We start from the raw sequence: 6083 nt of genomic DNA on the forward strand, positions 1-6083 counted from the left end.
GGGGGGGGGGGGGGGAAGGGATGGGATGGGGGAAGCCCCACCGTCGGTGTGGGGTTAGCTCCCTGCAAGCAGTCACAAGGAAAACTGCACTGCAGGATGGTTTCCTACCGCTCATGTTGGTATCCTAATGCATCTGTGGGGAAGCAGTGCATTAATTTTTCTGTAATAAAATTAATTAAAAATCCTAGTCCAAATGCATATTGAATCAATTAGCAGTGAACGGCTGCAGCTCTAACGGAGGTCCATAGGAAGGTGAGAATCTGCTTTGAGGATTGTACTGGGGATACAGGCAGAGTCGAAACATCTCTCTTATCTGTTCCCTTTGAATGGCTGATTTTTATATAGTTTTATTCACTCCTAATAAACCCTGCAGGAGCAGCAGCGAGGTGCGAGGGCTTCTGTTGGCTCTGACTCAGGCGGTGGCAGGTGAATGGCTTTTCACTTCCAGCCTCCAGCACAATTCTGGCAGCCGTCTCGAGTTTATGTTTTCCCTCTGCTCGCTCAGGCTGTTCATCCACAGGCAGAGAAACATCCCCCAAGTAAACCCTCTTCTGCTGAGGGTTTTGGGAAGCAGGGCTTGGACTAGGAGAAGCGGCTGGGATGGGACCTCCCCACTGGTTTTGCTGGGGCAAGAGCAGGATGCTGCATTTATGGCCACGCTGCCGTTCGCTTTCTGACAAGCCCTACGCTCCCCTCTATGAATGTTAGCCTGAGCTCGCTCTCCTCTAAGGATAACAGGAGGAACTGTGACAAGTGACATATTTATTTCTTTCCGCTAGGGCTGCACCACATTTTAATGCAATAGACTGAATTGCAAATTGCAGCTGCACTGCATAACAAAGTGTGTGGGAGACCCTGTTACCAAATGGTTGCTCTCTAAATATGTTTCAGCTTGCAATGGAGAAGGGACCGAATAACCAGGATCCCTGACAGGGAGTTTCATGCCCTGCGAGGTGTCTTCATCTGTTTTTGGCAGGCTGGGCTCTGGTGCACAGTGTATGCCTGCCCCTGCTTGGGCAACATTTGGTGACCTGTGTTCAAAGTGCTCTGCAAACCCCTCATCGTTCTTCTGATAGGTCTGATACATCCGTGCTAAAGCGGGATATGGATGAGGGGTGGTTTCTTGCTTGTGCTAATGATCTGGATTGGAGTCGTCTGCTGCTAAGAGCTCTTCCCTGAGCATCCTTCTGCACCTGGATCCCTAAATTAGGCAGGAGGAAGCAGCCACAGCCCTGCTAGGGCTGACAGCTATGTCTCCCGGGTGGTGAGTACCTCTTTCTCTTGTTCCTGGATGTGACACAGCCTCAGAGAAATGTCTATGAAGTAGCTAAACCAGAGTTAGTCTTTCTGTTAAGCTGGAGCAGAGATGGCAAGTGACTTGCTCAGGACTAGGAGCCTGGGCATTGTGTGGAGCAGCAAACTGGTGCTGTGGTGGGGTTAAGACCTTTGGAGGCTGGGATGTATAAAAGCAAATCTTTGTCTTGTTGATGCTGAGAGATGAAAATGCCTTAACCGTGGTAAGGGGATGCATGTCCTGTAACCGTGTCCCCTGACACGGTTGACTTCATGTCCCTGGCTGAATCCAGCAGCCAGGAAAATCACAGCTGGGAACTGAGCCTTGCTGTGGGGCTGGGTACTTTGATGGTGTTTGCAGTTGACTTTTAAGCCTCTGAAGTGCAGAGTACTGCTGCTCTGCCCCTGTACCTCCCACCTTGTCTTGCTTCTGGCTGTGTGCCCCCCTCCACGACACCCGAGGAGCAGGAGCAGCCCCTCTGCGTGGGTGTCGCACACCTGTGCGCGCTGCTGTAGCCAAGCCTGTGTAAGGAGAGAGGCAGGTAGGATGCTACGAGTGATAGAGTTGCTTTCTCTTCCCAGCTCCTCCCCTTGCAAAGCTCCCTCAGGTATTTCAAGTCAGAAAAATGCTCTTTTAAAAAATATTAATCAAACATGCCCTGGCTTTGTTGCTGTAAGAGCTTATTACTTGTAAGTGTTTTTAACTGCTTCTTTGTGAACCTTAAAATTTGCTTTATGTTAGTTTAGAAAATGAATACGTTAGAAGGGTGAAGTGGTTTGAGGGATTGCTTGAGACAAATGCCTCTTGCCTGCTGCTAATTACTGTGTGATTGCTCTTTTACTCTGTGTTACCTGGGATGTACTAGCAATAATTGACAGTCCTGTGAAAGAGGCTGGAGAAAGGTAGAAGCAGGGGCAATTTGGTCTCCAGTTTTCTTTAAAAAAATACATTGATCAAGTTTTGTTCTGTTTAGCTTTAGAGCTTGGGCTGGGGATCTTCCCTGGGCTTGGCTTCTGCAGTTGTTTAAGGTATTGCTACCTGCAGCTCCTGGCGAAGGTTGCTCCCCAGAACCAGGGACAGCAAAAGAAACATGTGCTGGGTCTTCTGTTGCTTTATTTCATTACTTCATATAGTAACTTAATTTTTGCAAGTTTGCAAACTGAGCTCAAAGATCAAGGTGTCGCTAAAAGTCTTAAAGAGAAGCCTTTCTTCCAAGGGCTTGTCTGGAAGTGGAGTAAAACCTGACCAAATAGCGTTAAACTGTCTAATTAAAGATCTCTCGTTCCTCGCTGTTGCTCGTGTTTCATTTATTGGTGATTCCCCACCAGAGAGAGTGGTCTAGCAAAAAAATCAGCTAGACCAGACCTGGTATTTTGAACCTTGAGAGTAACTTGCAAAAGGCCTTCAGTGGTTTTGAACGTAGGAGGACTTGGCCTTGTTTGTTTTCAACGACTATTCCCGTGCGTCTCTGCAGCGCGCTGCTGTCCCCTCTTAGTGCCTTGCCTGGGGAGGAAGCGTCGGTGTCTCCCTTACAGGCTCAGCCTTTCGCCTTCCATTGCCGTGGGGTTACTCATCTGTCAGGAGCACCAAGAAATACTCCTGCCGACCCAAAGATCGCCCTTGATGCTCCTTGCTTACTGGAAGGTGACATCTTAAAAAGCCAAGTCTTCAACAGTGGTTCAGGCTGATCTTTCAGAGTGTGAAATGGAAAGAAGTCCCCAAACCCTCCAGATAAATACCATCCCCCCACCGCCCTCCCCGCTTATTTCCAGGCGCTGTTTCACTGATCTCTCAGCTTTCAAAGACCCTTCACTTCACCTGTTCCGTTTCCTCCTCTCCTCCCGTTCCCTGCCCCAGCTCTCCCTCTGCCCAGCGAAGCAGCCCAGGTCAGCAAATCGAACCCAAGGGTTTATTTGAGGTGCTGTAACTTACTCCCACGTTTTGGGAGCAGACTGGCTTGTGTTTTCCTGCTAGTCGGATGCTTTAGGGAAGCTCTTCAGCTGGTGCGGGCTGTTGCTCTGTGCCAGTTCAGACCACCCACTGATGCTGTTCCCCTGAGATTTTGTGCTCGCAGCGGCGCTGGGGTGAGGGTGGAGGCTACGGTGATGCGGGAGCCGCTGCTGGCTACCCCGGCCGGTGCCGGGGGAGCCGAGCAGGCGTGATGGAGGTGGGGAGCGGGAGGCGGCTGAGGGATGCAGGTCTTCAGGTCTTGAGCAGACGGCATCCAGCCCGCAGGGTCTCTCTCTGTGTCGGGAACCATATGGTGCTGTGTTTCACAGCCGGCCCTGTGAGATAAGGTTCGGCGGCTAGTAGAGATGAAAGGGAACGGGTGGACTCAAAAATGTTTGCTGTTACTTGTGCTTGGGTCTCTCGGAGAGGGTTATGGCCAATAAAATATTTTAGGCTGTCCTGTGGCCGTGCTGGGTTTCTGTAGGGTGCAGGCTGGGCTGGGAACACCTCCTCGTAGCAGGGAACAGGAGTAGGCTACTGCGGGCTGAGATACGGTGTTAATAAATGTGCAGAAGGAAAGCACCTTCATATATAATCTCATCCTGCTAAACATGAGTTTCTCACCCTTCAGAGGTGCTCTGGAAGGGTCTCTTCCCCATTTCCCCCCTTCCCAGCCGTGCTCAGGTGCCAGCTCTCGCAGGAGGCGGTGGGGCTGTGCCGGAGCGTGTTGCAGAGCTACGGGGCGACAGCCTCTCCCAAAGCAGAGCTGCAAATCTTATCAAGCCGGAGCGGGATCGCCTCTGGCCCCGCGGCGCAAGGGAAGCGAGAGCCGCTCTCTCGCCGTGGATGTGGGTGCTCGGGCAGCCAAGTGGGGAGGGTCCCGTGGGGGCTGCCCACCCTGACAAGGGCTTGGGGTGCCTGTGGCAGGAGAGGGAAAAAAAAGAGCCACTGGTTTGCTAGAAGCTGTCTCCTAAATATGGACATGATTATTTTCATTTATTTATTTGCTTGGTCTGGAATCTTTGCATTTTTCCCTTAATCCTGGAGGAAAATCAGTGGTGCCTTGTGTGCATGTGACATAGCTGTGCACAAACTCCCTTTGTGACTTCTTTCTTTCACGGGGCAGAAATGCATTCAGGAAAAAGCAGGGCCCTGACAACAGGAATCAAGTGTTTCTAAATATGGACATCCCTTTTTGGACTAAAAAGTCTTTTTTGTACCATGCATATTTCCCCTGTTAATCATTTCCTTTTGTTCCTCGCAAACTTTGGTCCTCCAATGTTACAGAAGGAATTATAGCCGCTTTGTTTGTAAACTATCCTTTACGATACATGAACTGGCTTGTATGTTAGATGAATTTGCTGGGTTTTCTTTTTAATGTGGTTGGAAAGGCCAGCGCTCCAGTTACTCACCCTTGGCTTTTCCTTTTTTTTAAAAAAAAAACCCAAACAGTTGTGTTTAGCCTTAACTCGTCTCAAAATATTGGGGATTTTATAGGCCATTGAGCTTTGCCTGGTCCTATTCGCTGCTTTTGTGTTACACTAATGGCTTGATAAAGAAGGGCCTGGACTCTGTAAAGTGCTTCTCCTCCAAGGTGAAATGTGAGATGGAGAGGAGAAATATTCAGATGTTCACTAGCAGTTATGCTCGCTGGATAATCTGAATGCATCAGAAATGAGCCAGAGCTCAGACAAAGTAGGGGATTAGGAGTCTGAGATGGGCGAGCAGGGTGGACATCTGGAAGCCTGCTGTTTAGCTTGTCTGCTGGGGTGGGTTGCGTCTCCATTATATGGGTTATACACGCCAAAAATGAACAGCGTGCTGGGATCGCGGTTGTTCTCTGTGGATATATTCTGAAATAACAGTTTCTGTTGTTACTTAGGGAGCACCCGGTGCTCCCCAGCAGCGCTCTGCGTGTTCAACACAAACCCAATCGCCAGCGTAAGCAGAGCAGGAGAAGCTTCTCCCTCTGAAGCTGGAGGGACACGCTCGGGTTTTACGGCGCTGTTTGCACGCACCGCCTCTGCCTGCTGCTTTCAGTTTTTGGGGAGGAACGTTGCACGCACCCGCGGCCAGTGTTATGCAGACAGCAGATGCTCGGGCCCTCGCTTGCACGGTGCTCCCTGCGTTTTTGGGCAGGCGCAACTCTGCAGAGCCCAACAAAAAAGCAAATGCATGGGAGAGGAGGAGAGAAACCAAACTTGGGGCTTCTGAACCCTTCCCATGTGTGGACCCCAGTTATTCCAAAGTTGAGCCCATCGTTACAGTGTGGGGCTGCTTCTGCCACCGCCAGCATCTGCTGCGGGCAGCGCCGTCTGCCCAGGTTTGGCTTCGCGCCCGGGCGCGCGCCCCCCCGGCCAAGCCCCTCACCCTCTCCTGCGGCAGGCATGGGGACGTGGCTCGGGGCGCAGAGCTGTGGGTGGAGTGGGGAGAGATGCGTGGAGTTTTTTCATTTCTTGATGACATATGAGTTGAAAACTTCTTTTGCCTTTTTGAAAACACAGTATTGGAGAAGGGATTCCAAAATATTTTGTGAACAGAAATAGCCAAATAGTGGTTTGTTTTGATTTTGTTTTTCCCCCAAAAGTAATTTCTTTACCAGCCTCTCTGTGTGTGCTCTGGGTCTCCTCATCCATCTCCAGTGCTTTGCTTTGCTCATGTTTTCGTCACCTTCCCGGACAACATGCCTTGGCAGCTTCTATTCTGGCCACAGCTGTAACATACTGAAACGTGGCTGTACGCAGCTGGAACCTTGCAGTGCTCCCACCAAATATCCACTGCTGCCCAAACAGCATCATGGGTGGGAAACATTGTGCTGAGCAAGACGGCATCAAGAGCT

Source organism: Cariama cristata, unplaced genomic scaffold (assembly GCF_000690535.1).
Source record: "Cariama cristata isolate BGI_N322 unplaced genomic scaffold, ASM69053v1 scaffold23462, whole genome shotgun sequence".
Taxonomy (NCBI): Eukaryota; Metazoa; Chordata; class Aves; order Cariamiformes; family Cariamidae; genus Cariama; species Cariama cristata.